Below are 16,155 nucleotides of genomic sequence, written 5' to 3'. Positions count from 1 at the left end.
TTTTGATTTCTTTTCGTTTACTGTGTACCCTAGGTAACTCAATCTTTTTACGAACGCCAGATGCTGTAGAAGAATGTCCTTGCTCTCTGCTTGAATCAGGCAGTCATCCAGATATGGATATATTTGAATTCCTTTTTGTCTGCAAAATGCAATTACTGGTGCCAGGCACTTAGTAAAGACCCTGGGCGCAGTAGACAAGCCAAAGGGAAGTGCAGAGAATTGATCGTGTATTGAACCAGCTATGAATCTGAGGTATCTTCTGCAATTTTGTCTGATAGGGACATGCAGGTATGCCTCTGAGTTCCAAAGTAACGAGCCTTCTTGCCCAACATGGGAAGGAGCTGTTGTAGTGTCAGCATTTTGAATTTCGGAACATATAGGTAAGTATTTAGAGTGGAAAGGTCCAGAATGGTTCTCCAGGCTTTGTCCTTTCTGGGTACCAGGAAGAGTCTCTAGTAAAATCCTTGTCCTTTTTCCTGCTGTGGTACTTTTTGAATAGCTCTCATGTCCATGACAGCTGTAATTTGTTTTTGTGCCTCTGCCCATTGATTGTGTGGCAGATCTGGCATTCCTTTTAGCTTTGGAAAAGTGTGAAAGTGGAACCTGTAACCTTGAGACAATATTCAGCACCCATTTGTCTTGGGTGATTGCTTGCCAGTTTTGAGAAAAAAGTGCTAGCTTCCCCCCTAAGGGAGCTGCCAAAAGGTAAGAGTTTGGCATTGGAAGGGGGAAGTCATTGGGACCGTTTCCTGTAAGGTTGTGACTTATCCTCACCTTGTTTTGGGTTTGAAGCACCCCACTGTTGTGGTCTGTAAGAACCTTGTGGCTAAGATCTGCCTCTTGGGCGTCTATCTGCCTCTTTGTGGCCTGTCTGACACTGGAAAGGACCAATTCTTAGTAGGCCAACTTCTGCTAAATCGTGGTGGCTGTACCTGTAAGAAATCCTTTACTGTTTGCATAGATTTTGCCTTATCCTCCATTTTCTTTAATACCTTTTCTGCCTTAATACCAAGTAAATTATCTTGCTGCAAAGGGGCATCCTGTAATTTTGCCTTAACATGGTTTGGTAAACTTTGTTCTTTTAACCAAGCATGCCTTCAAATCACAGATCCTGTAACTGCTGCTCTACAAGAAGCTCCTAACGAATCAACCACATTGCAAAGTATGCTTTCCCACCTGTTCAGCTGCATGCAATAAATCCTGCATTTCCTTATAGTCAGGTTGTTCTGCATTTATACTCATTTTCTGTTTTAATTGAGACAGTAAATATTGTTGATACTTAAGCATGTGAAACGGGCAATTTAGAATTCTCACTGCTAAAGTTGCAGACGTGTAAACTTTCTTTCCCCATCTGTCTAAAGCTCTAGAGTCCCTATCCAAGGGAACTGGATTCTTAGCCGTGGAAGCCTTAACCCCTTTGGGACCCTGGGAAATAGTTTCTGGGTCTGCAACAGGGTTTTTATAAAGGAATTTGTGAGAGTCAGTGACTCTGTAGCATCTGTCTAGCTTGACTGGAACTGGGGGTAAAGAATCGGGGTTTAAACTAGATTCAGAGAACACCATCCACAATGTCCAACACTGGCGGAATAGCAAGGGGTCTGTGCTGAGGCAGCAAAAGAAAGCCTGAGCCTTTTCTTGGATTCTGAGTAATCCTGACCCTCCCAATGGAAATGCTCCCTCATGGTATGTAACGTTTCCCCAAAAGAGTAAGCCTCAGGAGGAGAGGCTGAAGGAATGGATTCTTCAGCATCAGAATCCTCAAAGGGGGGTAAAGAGTATCCCTGGTCTGAAGAGGAATCAGAATAAATTGAAACCTGGTCAGAGGAATCAGTCTGTATCCTGCCTAGGCCTTTTATCGGGGGGGGGGGGGGGGGGGCTGATCAAAGTTATCAAGTCTTCGGCCATCTTGAGCATCTGTTTTTTTAGGCATGGAGGCCTATCCAGGTGAATGCTGCACTTGCTTCTTTGTCTTTAGTGTAGGCTTAGTGTAGGCTTAGTGTAGGCTTAGTGTAGGCTTAGTGTAGGCTTAGTGTAGGCTTAGTGTAGGCTTAGTGTAGGCTTAGTGTAGGCTTAGTGTAGGCTTAGTGTAGGCTTAGTGTAGGCTTAGTGTAGGCTTAGTGTAGGCTTAGTGTAGGCTTAGTCTTGGCTGTAGTTGTAATGGTAAGTTGAGTAGGCCTGAAAACACCCTCAGAAGCAGATGCCTGCTCAGCGGCTCCGGACCCATCTGAAGGATTAATCTCTGTTGGCGCAACACCTTGAGGCTCCAGAGGCCTAGGCACCACTACGTGGGAGTCTGACGCGGCCTGTGGTTCTGAGGTAGCGGGTGTCAGGGGCTGTGAAAGCTCCTCACTGATAACTGGCGGCTGGCCTAGAAGAGGCTTAGTCAGTTTTGGACCTCTGAATCCTTTCCCTATCTTTGCGCTTTTTATGCATTCCGGTCGTCGGTTGTTCCGACGGCATTGTGTAATTAAACCTTTGCCCAAAATAATGGCGAGCAAAATCAAACAGACGTTTAATAGTGCGTTTGTTAAATCTAGCACAAAACAAACTAGTGATGTTGTGTTCTGGGCCTAGGCATGGAATACAGTAAGAATGAAAATCCTTATGAGGTATTTGCTTCCCACAAGAAATACAATTATTAACTTTTTCTGACATTGGACTGAGGCAAGAAAAAATTTTCCCCAACGGGGTACTTAGCTTTATTGTAGACTTCGGTTCTGAAATCGAATTTGAAATCTCAGGAGTCGGCCGACCGGCACTTGCGAACTGCTTTTGCTTTGGGTACCGCGTGGCAAGAAAGACTGAAGAAAATGGCGTCGGCTGGTTCTTTTATACCCCTGGTGCACTAACGTCAGGGAAGAGGAGACAGCAACCGATGCCGGACCAAGACTTTAGAACTCAGGCAGACTGCGGGCCCGCCTGACTGCAGGATAACCCAAGTGTAATGACTGCAACAGTGAAACACGAACATCTCATTTTTCGAGCAGCGTGGTGGTTTCTATGGCTGCCACCTCCCACTGACCAGGTGGAACAGTTGGGAGGTTTCTCTTCAGAGTTGGAGGATGAAGCAATGGGATGGAATAGCCTCTGGATACGATCTGAAGCATCTAATGAACATTTGTGATAGACTCCCAGACTGCTGGGTGCAAGGACAGATGCCCCCCCCCCACGACTGCCTCTAGAGTAGAGCAGTTGGGCAATCCTTCAGGACTGCTGAAAACAGAGAATGAACCTTGAGACCCCTGGTTCTTTGGACCCCCTCTGCCATGTGGGTGGCATCTGCCGTTTCCCCCTCTTTCTCGGGGGAAGACTGACCCCGAGCTTCCAGGGAAAGCCCAGAGACTTCGGAAACCACAACTTCTTGACCCTATGCCGATTCCCAGAGAGAAGATCATTGTGAAAGAGAAGTAGATCCAGACAGCAGACAAGGTCCGTCTTTCGGTCTGGGTAAGTCACAAACAGTTTTGCCAAACAGTTGACCCGTCAAAGGGGCATTAGTGAAGGACACCTTAAAGGCTTCCAGAAAAGCACAAAACTGGAACCAGGCGTGCCACCTAATGCAATTCCCATCCACCCTAGAGGCACTCAGTAGCATAAGAAGCCTCATGGACGTGTTTGAAATAGCAGTTAGGGTGGCCAGATGGGAAGAGAACCTTCGCTGCTGACAGGGACCCTGGAGCAGACTGTCTTCCTTGGTCCCTCTGCAGTCTGGTGACATGGGTCAAATAGTTCAGTGCACAGAGCAAAGGTGGCTGAAGCATACACCCGCTTCTCAGAGTGGTCCATAGTCAAACCCCTGTCTGGAGGATTGAGTGAGGAGCTCTCCAGGGCCATCTCCTTCTTGGTGGCCACCGCAACCACTGTGGCATCAACTGGGGAACCCTTGAACCAGTGGGGATGTCCGAAGGAGCAGTAAGAACCTTGCTTGGGATTGGGATCAACAGTGTCCTGCCATGCCCTACTAGAAAAGATCCACCCAAGGATCTGCAGGGGGGACACCCAAGATGTAGAAGAGTCTGTGCCAAACACCTCCAAGAATACAGACTCATTGGGGTTGGGTTTGAGGGAAGACCACCCGCCTGTCTGACGCAGAATCTCCATGATGTTCCCAAAAGAGATATTGTCGGGCGGAACCCTCCCCTTCATCCATATCTGCATCTTCCATGAGAGATTCTGGTGGGGAATTTAAGTGCCTCCTCTTGCACGCATGCTTACGAAGCACCTCCTTAAGGGGAAGCTTCAGAGAATTCCTGAAGAACATCCTGGGGCAGTCTGACAACAGGCTGTCCCCTGAGGGGGTAGGACGGAAAACTGACCCAAAAAAAGAAGCCAGGGCAGAATCAGAGGAAGAAAGTATCAAGGCTCTCAAAGGAGCAGAGAGGACCCCCTCCACCACCTCGAAAGCCAAAGGAGGGCAGACCCCAGAAAGCAGCAGACAACTGTTGGAGCCTCCCAGACCACTGCCCCTGGTGGTGAAGGGGAAGTTGGAGCACAGCTTCCCAGCACTTAAGCCCCAAAGGGAAGGGACAGCTCTGAAAGCCTCGGAGCAGACAAAGATGCAGTTCAGAGTCAGTCCGGTCCACACACACTGGAGATGAACCGCTCACAGTAAACAGTCTGTGTCGAGATACAAGGGACCATCGACGCCTATCCCTCAACACTAGGAACCCTCAGACCCAAGGACTCCAAAGGTGAAGGTCAGATCAGAGAAGGAGATATCGGGAGGAAAACCAGACTGAGCTCACAGCTCCAGAGGGGGATGAAGCAGGCAAGACACCAAGTTGAATCTGGGCCCAAAGAATCATCATCCTGTCCACCTCGGCTTCAGACAGGCTCCGAGTGGACCAGACAGAGCAAGCTAGCAACCCTGGCCGGGAATGGTGCCGAGGGGAGGCAGGAGACCTAGTTTGGGAACTCTCCAGCTCCAGCTCCAGGGAGAAATGGTGTGACCAGAACTGAGGGGAACCCTGGGACAGTTTGGGCCTAGACTTGGTGGGAGGTTCAGCAGAGCAAAACCGGTCAGACCTGATTCTTATGCCTGTCCAGATCTCCTTCCCCAGGCTTCTTGGTGGGAGTTGGAGTCCCAGAATCAGGGAAAATAGAGGCTATTTAAGATAAGCTTGTTCCTCCTATTGATAAGCAAGTAGGTAATCAAAGCCCTCCCAAACAGAGCAAACTCACCACACAGAGTGGGGGCATCAGATGGAGAAATCTTATGCCCACACTCCGTACACTTCAACCCTGGCTTAAGAGTATCGGCCATGGGGACAAAAAGGACACACACACAAAGTAGATAGAGGGAGAAAGGCTAGAAAAGTTTTTAAATTCTTTTATTTATTTATTTTTTATCTAAAACGTACCAATAAAAGGATAGAAGTGTAGGAAGATAGGAAGATAGGAAGATAGGAAGATAGGGAGACCCCCCCCCTCCCCAAGAAAAACTTACTCAGCGACTATAGAAAACCCTGGAGAAGCTCAAATGGCAATCCATGCTGTTCAAAATGACTGGCAAACGAGATCGGAGGAGATGAGGGAGAGCAGGGTGTTATGGGTAGGGAAGGAGCTTGGATTTCAACTCCAATGCTAGAGTATGCAGCAAAGTTGGATCTGTGCTAGATCAGAGTCCCATAGGTTGAACAACGTCTGATCAAATAACTTCCCATTGGTTACTGAAGACTGCAACCACCAAAGAATTTGATTGCGACATACTCGTCTGTTGTACTAGCGAGTCCACTGGACGGGTTAGAAAAGACAGTTTAATAGCCAGAGTCCATTGTAGAGGCCTCATATGGTATCTGGCTAGAGGAACAAACCCTACGGGTGCTGCCATATGACCTAAAGGTCACAACCACTTTGGCTGGGAGTTTCAAGACTGCAAGCAACGACAGTCAGAGAACGAAGACTGGACACAACAGTAGTAGCCTGGCTGTGTCCAGGCGACAACCTATAAACTCAAACTTGAAATGCCTTGAAAGCTTGACTTGGGGTAACTGACTAACGCCCAAGTGGTCACATAGAGGAAGGTATCCCTGGCTGTGATCAATTATGCTCTTGTTGGGGCAGTGATAAACCAATTGTCCAGGTATGGAAACACCTGAAATCCCTGCAGGTGGAGCCAGGCTGTGACCACTGCCAACCATTCATTTGGTAAACACCTGGGGGCAGTGGACAGTCCAAATGGTAGGGTCCTGAGCTGGAAATGAATAGCCCCCAGCTGGAACAGCAGAAACCTCCTGAGGCATCTACCTTCATGTAATGGTAGACATCCTTGAGGTTTATCGAGCACATCCAATTGTCCTTCCTTAGCAGAGGCAAGATGGACTGCACCATCACCATTCAGAATTAGGCCAATGTTGAAATAGCTTGTGAAAACAGAGATACTCTGTCTTTTCTGGAACTAAAACCTGGAAAAAGACTCCTTTTTCTTGCTAGTCTGGTGGGACCTCCTGGATGACTGTTTGTGAGCAGCCTGTAGAACGCTGCTACTGCCTGCAATTTCTGATGGGGTGGAGCATCCGAAAGTCACTTTTGAAAGTTTGGAACCTCCAAAAAGGGAATGTAGTAACCTCTGGATAAGACTCTTAGCACCCATGTGTCAAAAGTGATTGCCTCACAAGGTTAGCTTTTGGGTGAAGAGCAAAGTCACCCACCCCTGACTGCCTCCAAAGGAGGACAGCCAGGCAACCCTTCAAGACTGCTGTAAATGTCTGCCAGATAACACCCCACAGAACCCTTAATTCTGCAGGCCAACCTGCCTCACAGGTAGCATCCATTATGATCACCCCCCCCCCCCCAAATCAGGAGGAACCCTCTGAAGGAGGGTCATAAGAATGCTGCGACTTTCTAAAGAAATGCTTGCTCCCTCAGAGTATCCTTGAGTTTTGGCCCACACAGAACAGCCATCAAAAGGGGCATTGACAAAGAACACCCTAAAACAGTCTGCAAAGTCAAAGTAAATCAATTAGGTTGATTGTTTATATAATGTGATGATTTTTTTTTCACTGTTTGTATTTACACTGATTAAGGCCTTTGGCCAAAATCTTTTTTTTTGTTTTAGTGCATCATTATACTAATATTTTCATGCATTAAAGCATTTACACCTCTCATTGGAGTGCTGGCCATAGTGTGTTTGATTTGAGGATTTTGGGGCCTCAGCAATCCAAGCTTACACAAGTAAGGCAAATGCAATCTGTTTCTCTCTATTTCGTTGTTGGCTCCTGGTTATGAGAGGTTTTTCTATATTGAATCATTTTTTTATTCGGATACTTGTCTATCGTATTTGTCATGTGGGTGCTCTGCTGACTGAACTTTTATTTTCTATATCCAGGATTCTGATATTTTTTGGTGTACGGAGATGCACTTGGCCTTCTGTGGCCTTGGCTGATCTAATTTTTGGACCAACTATATCAGGACTGTATGGTACTCTCAAATTGCTTTTTAGCAGTGCAGTTTCAACTTGTTACATGTTTTTTGGTATCTGCAATCAGTAAGGAGACATTTTAACAATTTCCTGATATAGGGCAAGCTTACATGGTGGATTTCATCAGGACTGATTGACATATAAGTCGATTTATCTTGTTTATGAACCAGTATGTCGAGTGGGGATCGGCTGAGTAAATTTTATTCTTTACATCCAAGATCTCATGTGGATCTAATTGTTGGATGAGTATAACAAGACTGTTTGGTGCATTTGGCGAATTTTTTTTTTTTAGAACTGCACTTTCATCTTGTCACATTTTTGTCATCTTCGATTAGCAAGGAGACATTTTCAGCAATTTTTTTATATTATACAAGTATGCATGGTGGATGTAATCAGGACTGAATGGCATACTAGGTGATTGTTTTTTTTGAACTACCATATGTATTCCAAATGTGTTGTGTCCCTGATTTTTCTGTTTAGTTCCATGGCCTGCTGACTAGTTCAAATTGATACTTCATTTTGATGTCTGCTGGTTTTCAGCAATTTCATGGACCTATTTATCTGGGACATTCCTATATTTTTCATATTAACAGTCATCAGATATCCTGGACCCAATATTTTGGGTTAGGCAGAAGCGTGATATTGAACTGCTTTATCTATTGCTGTTTGGGATTTCTAAATATTTTTATTTATTTTACATTTGTTGACCGGGATAGTCCGACTGGATGCATGTCCATTTTCAGCAGAGGCCCGGGGAGAAAAGCTCCAAGGGTAAGCAGCATTACATAATACCAGCATTACATATTACAAACAGATATTTACAGAGATTACATAAGTAAGCAAGTTAAACAAGTTCCACAGGTTAAAGTTAGTCCTGAGCACAAGTCAGGATTAAATTAAATTACACAGTAAACTGGTTAACAGATTTTTACACATTCGAGTTAGCCAGGCTTGATACATTGACATAGCCAGTTAAGTGACAAATGTTGTTCGAGTCTAGTTTTAAATTGACCTAAGGTGGAAAGTAAGGTAATATCAGCTGGAAGTGAGTTCCAGGATCTACTTAGAGTTTGCAAAGAGAGAATCACCGGCTGTGTTATTAATTTTGCTAGTCTGAATTAGTAGTTTGTTAGAGGATTGAAGCGGTCTAGGATTGTTATAGGGGGTGATAATATTTTTAAGTGCAGGAGTATTGTCCGGATTATAGAGGATTTTATAGGCCATAATCAGTTGGTTATACTGGATTAGGCTAGGTAGTTCAAGCCAACCAAGCTGATTTAGATTGATGCAATGATGTGTCCTAAAAGGCAGCCCAGTGGCAAACCTGGCAATGTGGTTGTAGCAAATTGAGAGTTTAAGGACAGTCTTGTTCAAATTTGAGAGTAGAGGGGATGCATACAGAAGGGTTGAAAGAAGGTGAGAGCGAGCTATGGCAATTTTAGCTGGAGGGGTTAGGAAGGCTTTTATTCTGTAAAGTGACCCTAGTTTTTTATTGATGGTTTTGATAGTTTGGTTAACATGTAGGTCAAATTTGAGATTATGGTCTATGATGACACCTAATAGTTTTGTAGATGGGTCAGGGGAGATTATTGTGCCATCATTTGATTTTATGGTAAAGGTGAAAGCGGTAGTCTTACGTGTTGGTGAAAATAACAGCATTTTCGTTTTTTTGGGATTTAGGATAAGACAATGTTCAGAAAGCCAGTTTTCTATTGTATTAAAGGTGGTCTGGGTAGCTGACCATAACTCTACTGGAGATGTGGCTGAGCAAATCAGAGTAGAGTCATCAGCATATTGGATACAGCTGACTTTTGGGATGACAGTACAAAGGTCGTTAATGAAGATGGAGAACAGCAAGGGCCCTAGTATAGAGCCTTGTGGTACTCCGAGGGTGTTAGGTAGAAGGTTAGAGAGTTTGTTCTGCCAGAGGACAGCCTGCTGTCGACCATTCAGGTAGGATTGAAACCATTGGAGGGCTCCAGTATCTAGACAGAATGTTTGCAGGGTGTGGATTAAAAGTTGGTGATCAACCATATCGAATGTCTTGGAAAGATCCAAAAAGAGGGCTGAGGATATACAATTATTGTTGCGATTATGGTTTATGGTGTTAGTAAAGGCTAGGAGGGCTGAAGTAGTGCTGTGATGAGGACGGAAGCCATGCCGAGTCTGCCATAAGGCGATTTTGGATTAGGTGGTGCATGAATTGTCTATGAATACATTTTTCCATAATCTTTGCAAGTGGAGAGAGTATAGCTATTGGCCTATAATTGGAAAATTCAGTAGAGCTGCCTCCTTTGTGAAGTGGCATTACATAGGATATTTTCCAGATGGTGGGAAGTTTAGCTTCTACTATGGTTCGATTGATTAGTATTGAGACAGGGTAAGCAATAGCATCAGCTGATTTTTGTAGGTACTCGGCAGGGAGTTGATCAGCATAAAGTGTAGTGGGTTTTAATTTTTTGATCAAGGTACAGATAAGTGAAGTGGCGACTGGTTGGAAGCTGAACGCAAGTAGGTTTCTAGGGGTGCTACTTTCAGGACCAGGGGAGCTAGGAGGTAGTTGGCTAGCTAGGGCTTGAATTGTCTCAGTAAAGAATTGGTTAAAACTATCAGAAACATCTTCAGGGGTTTTTTATCAATAGTAGCAGCAGGGATTGGGGTTGAAGTTTGTCCAAGATGTAGTAGATTATTTAAACCTGCCCAAAACTTGAGGGTTATTTTGATTTACTGTCTGTAAATTACAGTAGCATTGTTTTTTGTCTTGTAAAATTGATTTTTTGGTTTCATTCCTGGATTGCCTGTATTTAATGTGATCTTGAGGGTCTTTAGAAGAACGCCATAAAGCCCATGCTTTGTTTCCAAGGGTAATTTTGAGTTTAGACTCTATAGAAAGCCATGGTGCAGTTTTTGCCTTGGTTCTCTTTGAACGAACAGGTGCATGCAAATCAAGGATCTCAAGGAATTTGTTGTTAAAGTATGCTACTGCTTCCTCTAAGGGGAGGTGTTTTAGAATAGACCAATTACATGAGTTTAGTTCTTGTTGGAATTTGGCAGGGTCAAAGTTTTTATTGTTTCTAACCTTTCTGAGTAAGGGTTGTTGGGAATTAATGGTTTTGTGCTTAATTACATATGTGAGAAGGTGATCGCTTAGGCCATTAAGGAGGGTACCAGAGGTGTACAGTTGGGGGTGACTGTTAGAGTACCCAGTCAAGTACACTTTCTTTTTGGTTGGGTTTACCTATCCTGGTAGGGGTGGATATGATTTGTGTAAATGCATGCAGGTTAATATGGGTGGTTGGGGATTCTAAGGAACAGGTGCCCCAGTCTATGTTAAAGTCTCCAAGTAGTAGGGTTTCTTGGGGGTAGTGACATGATAACCAGTGCAGGACATCTTCAAATGTAGATATATTGTTACCTGGGGGAATGTACATACAGATGATATTAATGCATTTATTTTTATTAAGTTGCAATTTGGTGGCAAGAATCTCAGAGTTATTAATCTGAGGAGGTTGTATTACATCTATGGTGACATTCAACTCAGATTTATAGAGTACAGCTACCCCACCCCCCTTCCTCGAAGCACGATCCAGCCTGTGTATGTTGTACCCAGGTGGTAACACTTCATTGTCTTTAGTGTTAGGTTTTAACCAGGTTTCAGATAAACAGAGAATCTCAGGGTAGTGGACATCCAGAAGTGCATGCAATTCATTTACCTTGTTATTAATGCTTCTAATATTGAGATGACAGACTAGGAGAGAGTTAGCTGGCCTATTAATTGTAGGTTTGTAGCTTAGATTACAAGTAGAGGGGGTATGTGTATCTGAAGCGAGTGGGCCAGGGTTGGGGTGAATATCACCACCAAGTGTAAATAGACAAGATTGATACAGAAACGGCTCTACTGGAGAATATTGTCTATTATATGCATGTTCTATACATGTTGTACAGATGGAATATTTTATCCATTAGTTACAAGAGTCAGTCAAATTTCCAATTGCATCGCTTTTGAGTGCCATTATTTAGTATTGTACGAATCCAGCATATGAGTTTTAGGAACAAACATTGGACTGACTAGTACGTTTTTTGTATAACGAACCACAGTGATACCTTAAATGCTCATTAATTGAATTACTGGAATGTTTTTTCAGTATCTGTGTGTTATTCCTTTTGTTGAACATTTCATAAATTTGGGTTAGTGTGGTTAATGTTTACCTTTTACCATGGATTTGATGGCCATTTTACAAGGCCTGTTGCTGATGAGAATGATCTGCAAATTTTTGGTTTAGGTATCAATAAGTCTGGTAGAACTAATGAGCTTAATAATGAATTACAATGTACTCATGTTTTCTAGATTAAATCTATGAAAAATCTTAGATCCAACGAATAGCATTTAAAATTATTTAAAGCCTACAAACTTCAAGGCATTACACCTAGGGACTTATGCATTCGTTTACAGCAACTAGTATGGTCAAACTGATGAGACTAACAGCACAATGGGCTGAGGCTCAGCAAAGTGCCTCTATGCGCTTTGCTGACATCTTACATTCTTTTTATGAGCGTAGGGTGGTTTGTTCTATATCTGAAGTCACTCAGGCGTGTCAGGAAGTAAAACAAATGGAAAGTCAGCCCATGTATAAAACTGCTTTTGATAAGCTAATTAGAGATGATCTTGTTTTTGAAAAGCAACTTGGGGAGAGGAAAATTCAAAAAATTTAAGAGAGATCTCAGAGATTATAATTTGGGAAGGCTATTTGATCAACAAAAAAAGTGTCAAGTTTTCCAAACGGATACAAACTTTAGTGGTACAAAAAGGAAAAGACAGAAGTCAATTTTGTAAAAACATGCCAACAACTCTGACACCTCTGGGGACAATTTGTCTTCCCATACAGATACGGAAAATGACCACAAGCAGGAATCACCAGCTTATAAGAGAAGTTGTGTTACTACTTTTTCAAGGAAGGGGGCAGTCTTATCCATCTAACCCTTCAGGGGTAGAAGGGGTGGCAGAAAGAATCGATCAAGCCGCCTCACTAGACACCCTCCTACACCTTCTGGTACCCTGGTAGTAGTAATATACATAATATTTCTTCTGTCAATTTCTCAGACATTAAAACACAATTGCTTAAAGGACTGAACTTGGTCCCTGGTTTTGTGGTTTCTGAACAAGTTTTTGCTAATGATATTATCTCTTTGTAGGACTTTAAATTTGAAATTACATTTTGATTGTACAATACTGGTGTGGGACACGACTTCAGGTTTCATAAATCCACTTTTATTCCACCAGTGAATAAATGTGTGGCTATTTTTCAAAAATGTGTTCTCAAATATCTACATTTTGGCTCAGGTTTATATATGCAGCAACTTTCACATAATCTAAATGCTTCAGAAATTCAAGCTTTGGGAAATTTGTTTAATAAAAATTTGATTATGTCTGCTGACAAAGGAGGGGCAGTTGTAGTAATGGATTTGCCCATTGTACTTGGCAAAGGCAGACAATTGTCGGATGGTAGATTCTACACTAATATGGCTATTGATCCTACATATAAATTTAAAAAGGAGATCGATAAATTCTTACACCTAGCCCTTAGTGAAGGCATTATTAGTAAAACTTTATATCATTTGACTGTTCAAGATCCTTTTCCTCAACAGTTGCATTTACTTCCTAAAATACATAAAGATCCGGATGTACCTCCTGGCAGGCCAATTTTGTCTAGGATTGGTTCCTTGACTGAACCACTATCTGCTTTTTTGACAACCTATCTTAAGCCTGTGTCAAAAGGTGTCGCAGCTAGAATTCAGGACACCAATCCGTTTTCAAACATCACTGGTTTTTAAACCCAATCGCCCTGCTGGTCAACTCCTGTTATCCTTTTCCTTAGCAAAAAAATGGAATTCTCTTTCTTCCTAAGGACCTGTGCAAACTTTGAAAACTTTAAATCTCAGTTACATTCCTATCTTTACTCCAACAGAAAATGCAACTGCATTCTCCCTACCTAGTAATATAATTCTCTCTCTACCTCTAAACCCCTCTCCAGCTATGATTACTAGCCTCTCTAGCTATGATCTATAGGCTACCACACATGTACATATTGTAAATATCAAATTTGTATGTACCTAAGAATTTACACCTGCTCTCTAACATGAAATGTAACTGTAAAGTGTTCATTAATAATATTGTGTCTGTATCTAAAGGTGACATGTACCCAAGAAATTACACCTGCTCTCTTGCATGAAACAATTGTAAATTGTTCTTTTCTATATTGTATCTAAACTTTGTAACATGGAGCTTTTCTCCCCGGGCCTCCACTGAAAATGGGCTCCCTGAGCCCAGTGGACATCCCCGGTCATCAAATTGGAAATAAATTTCTAAGTCGCAGCTTGAACCAGGGTGGATTGTGTGTACCTTAGATGTTACGTCACTGTACACCAGTATACCACATTGGGCTGGTCTAGCTACATTAGAATACTGGGTTGAAAGTATTCAATTATATAGTCCTGGTTTCAATACCTTTGTCTGATGGAGCACGTTCTAATCAAGAATGTATTTTATTTCAGTGACAAGTGTTATCTACAGGCAAAAGGCACAGCCATGGGTGCATCATTTGCACCAATTTATGCTGATTTATGGGCTATTTAGAACAAATTATTTATGATTTTTGGTCATAAGTTTTTGGATGTAATTGACATTTAGGGACATTATCTTGATGATTGCTGGCTAGTATGGAGGTCAGATTCTAACTACCTTCATGAATTTGCTCCAATAAAGTGGGGAATCCAATTTACAGTTCATTTTGATACAGCTTGTATTTCCTTTCTTGAGGTTCAAGTTAGTCGCCAGCAGGATGGGACCTTAATGTATTTAGGAAACATTCAGGTTCCAAAACTTTATTACATGCATCTAGCTGTCATCCTAGACATACTATACGCAACATTCCCAAATCTCAGTTTCTCAAGATTTGTAGGATTTGTTCCACACAGGAGGCTTTTCAAGCACAAGATCTTGTAACCAGATTCTGTAACAGAGGATATGGCAAAGGCCATGTTTGCAGACCAGGAACTGGGTTTGTGCTCCGAACAGATCTGATTTATTATGCTATTAACACAATAGGAATGACCACTTCTTCTTTCGGCTTTTCCCAGTTAGGGGTTGCCACAGCAGATCACCTGTCCACTTATGATTGGCAGTGGAGTTTTATGGTCTCAGGTTGCCAGCCCAGCACCCAACCTTCCACAGAAGGCACACACATGCACACACTCACACCTAGGGCCAATTTAGAGTGTCCAATCCACCTACAGCATGTCGCTGGGATGTGGGAGGAAACCCACGTGACCACAGGGAGGACATGCAGACTCTGCACAGAAGGCACCCCAGCAGAGAATTGAACAGGAGAACCTCTTGCTGTGAGGCGGCAACGTTAACTGCTGCACCATCGTGGCCGCCCTAACAATAGGAATGACAACATTCTTAGATTTAAAAACTAATGGATGCAACACTTGTGGTTTCATGTATTTGATTCGGAAACATTGGGACATCCTAATGGCTGATGAGCGATTGGCCAATATGTTGGGTCCCAAATGTTATTTTTCATTTAAAACAGGTAAAACTTTGGGGAGGGGGGTGGTTTCAACCATTATAAGCAAAAGTCACAGTATCAACCTTCATTACAGGGCACATTGGAAGGGGGTGTTTTGTTAGGGTGTGTTCCTTGTGGTCACTGCTGTTTTTGTAAACAGGTCTATAAAAAGAAAGAATTCACCAGCAAAATTACCCCAAGTATTTTCAACATCCATTTTTGCCAGTTGCAGTTCTGATTGGATTGGTCTTGCCACTTGCACCTGTTCTGCTTTTCACATAGGTCAAGCCTCATGTCCTCTCAGACTCCGTATATCTGAACATTTGAGTAATATTAGAAAAAAATGTTCATCCAATGCCTTATAGAAGCATATGGTTCAACATCCTACAGCACCTTTTAAATTTACTGTTACTGACAAGATACTACGCAATCTTATTTCTAAGACAGGTTGGCATAATATTTCCAACAAGAAAGAACCTGGATCATTAAACTTGCCCCCCCCCCCCCCGGTTTGAATAAGCACCTTTATTATTACTGAGATGGGTGGACCCAATTAAGTTGACTGGTTAATGTGATTTTTTTTTTTACTGTTTAGGCCTTTGACCGAAACGTGCATCTTTACACTAACATTTTCATGTATTAAAGCATTTGTACCGCTTATTGGAATGCTGGCCATTTTGTGTGTTCAATTTGAGGATTTTGAGGCCTTTGCATTTGCCGTACTTGCGAAAGCTTGGATTGCTTTAAGTTTTGTACAAACTCACCTTTGCAAAAATGCAAGCACAAAGGTCTCTAACCCGAGACCTACAATGCATTTCAGATGAAACCACTTCAAGGGTAACTGCCAGAAAGCAAGTTTTACAGCAGGGAGTAACTGGTCCCAGTCTATGTAGTAACGAAGCACAGACCAAGTGGCACTGTCTAGTGTCACCTTCCCATAAACTTAAGGTAGAGCCATTTTGCATTCTCTGTTGCACAAGATCAGACGTATGCTAATACTGATTTTATGCCATGGGTGATCCTTTCCTGTGAAGGTTGGAATATACCTAGTTTAATCACTAGCAAGCAGTTCATTAGTGCATACACAATACTCCTAAAGGAAAACGTCAAGTAATCTAGTGAACAGGATGTAAATTCCAAAGTTAACTGCTCCAGCACTCAAAC

General features: G+C 42.7%; 1 protein-coding gene across 2 annotated transcripts in view; it reads right to left on the bottom strand.

Annotated features, from left to right (window-relative positions):
• UBE2I (ubiquitin conjugating enzyme E2 I) overlaps positions 1–16,155 on the bottom strand; it is a 1,019,527-nt gene that overhangs the window by 572,876 nt on the left and 430,496 nt on the right. The window lies entirely within an intron of this gene.

The sequence above is a fragment of the Protopterus annectens genome, chromosome 12.part0, assembly GCF_019279795.1.
Source record: "Protopterus annectens isolate FY-2018-M chromosome 12.part0, PAN1.0, whole genome shotgun sequence".
NCBI classification, from domain to species: Eukaryota; Metazoa; Chordata; order Ceratodontiformes; family Protopteridae; genus Protopterus; species Protopterus annectens.
Note: the sequence above shows the minus strand (reverse complement) of the source record. Positions and strands in the feature narration are given on the sequence as shown.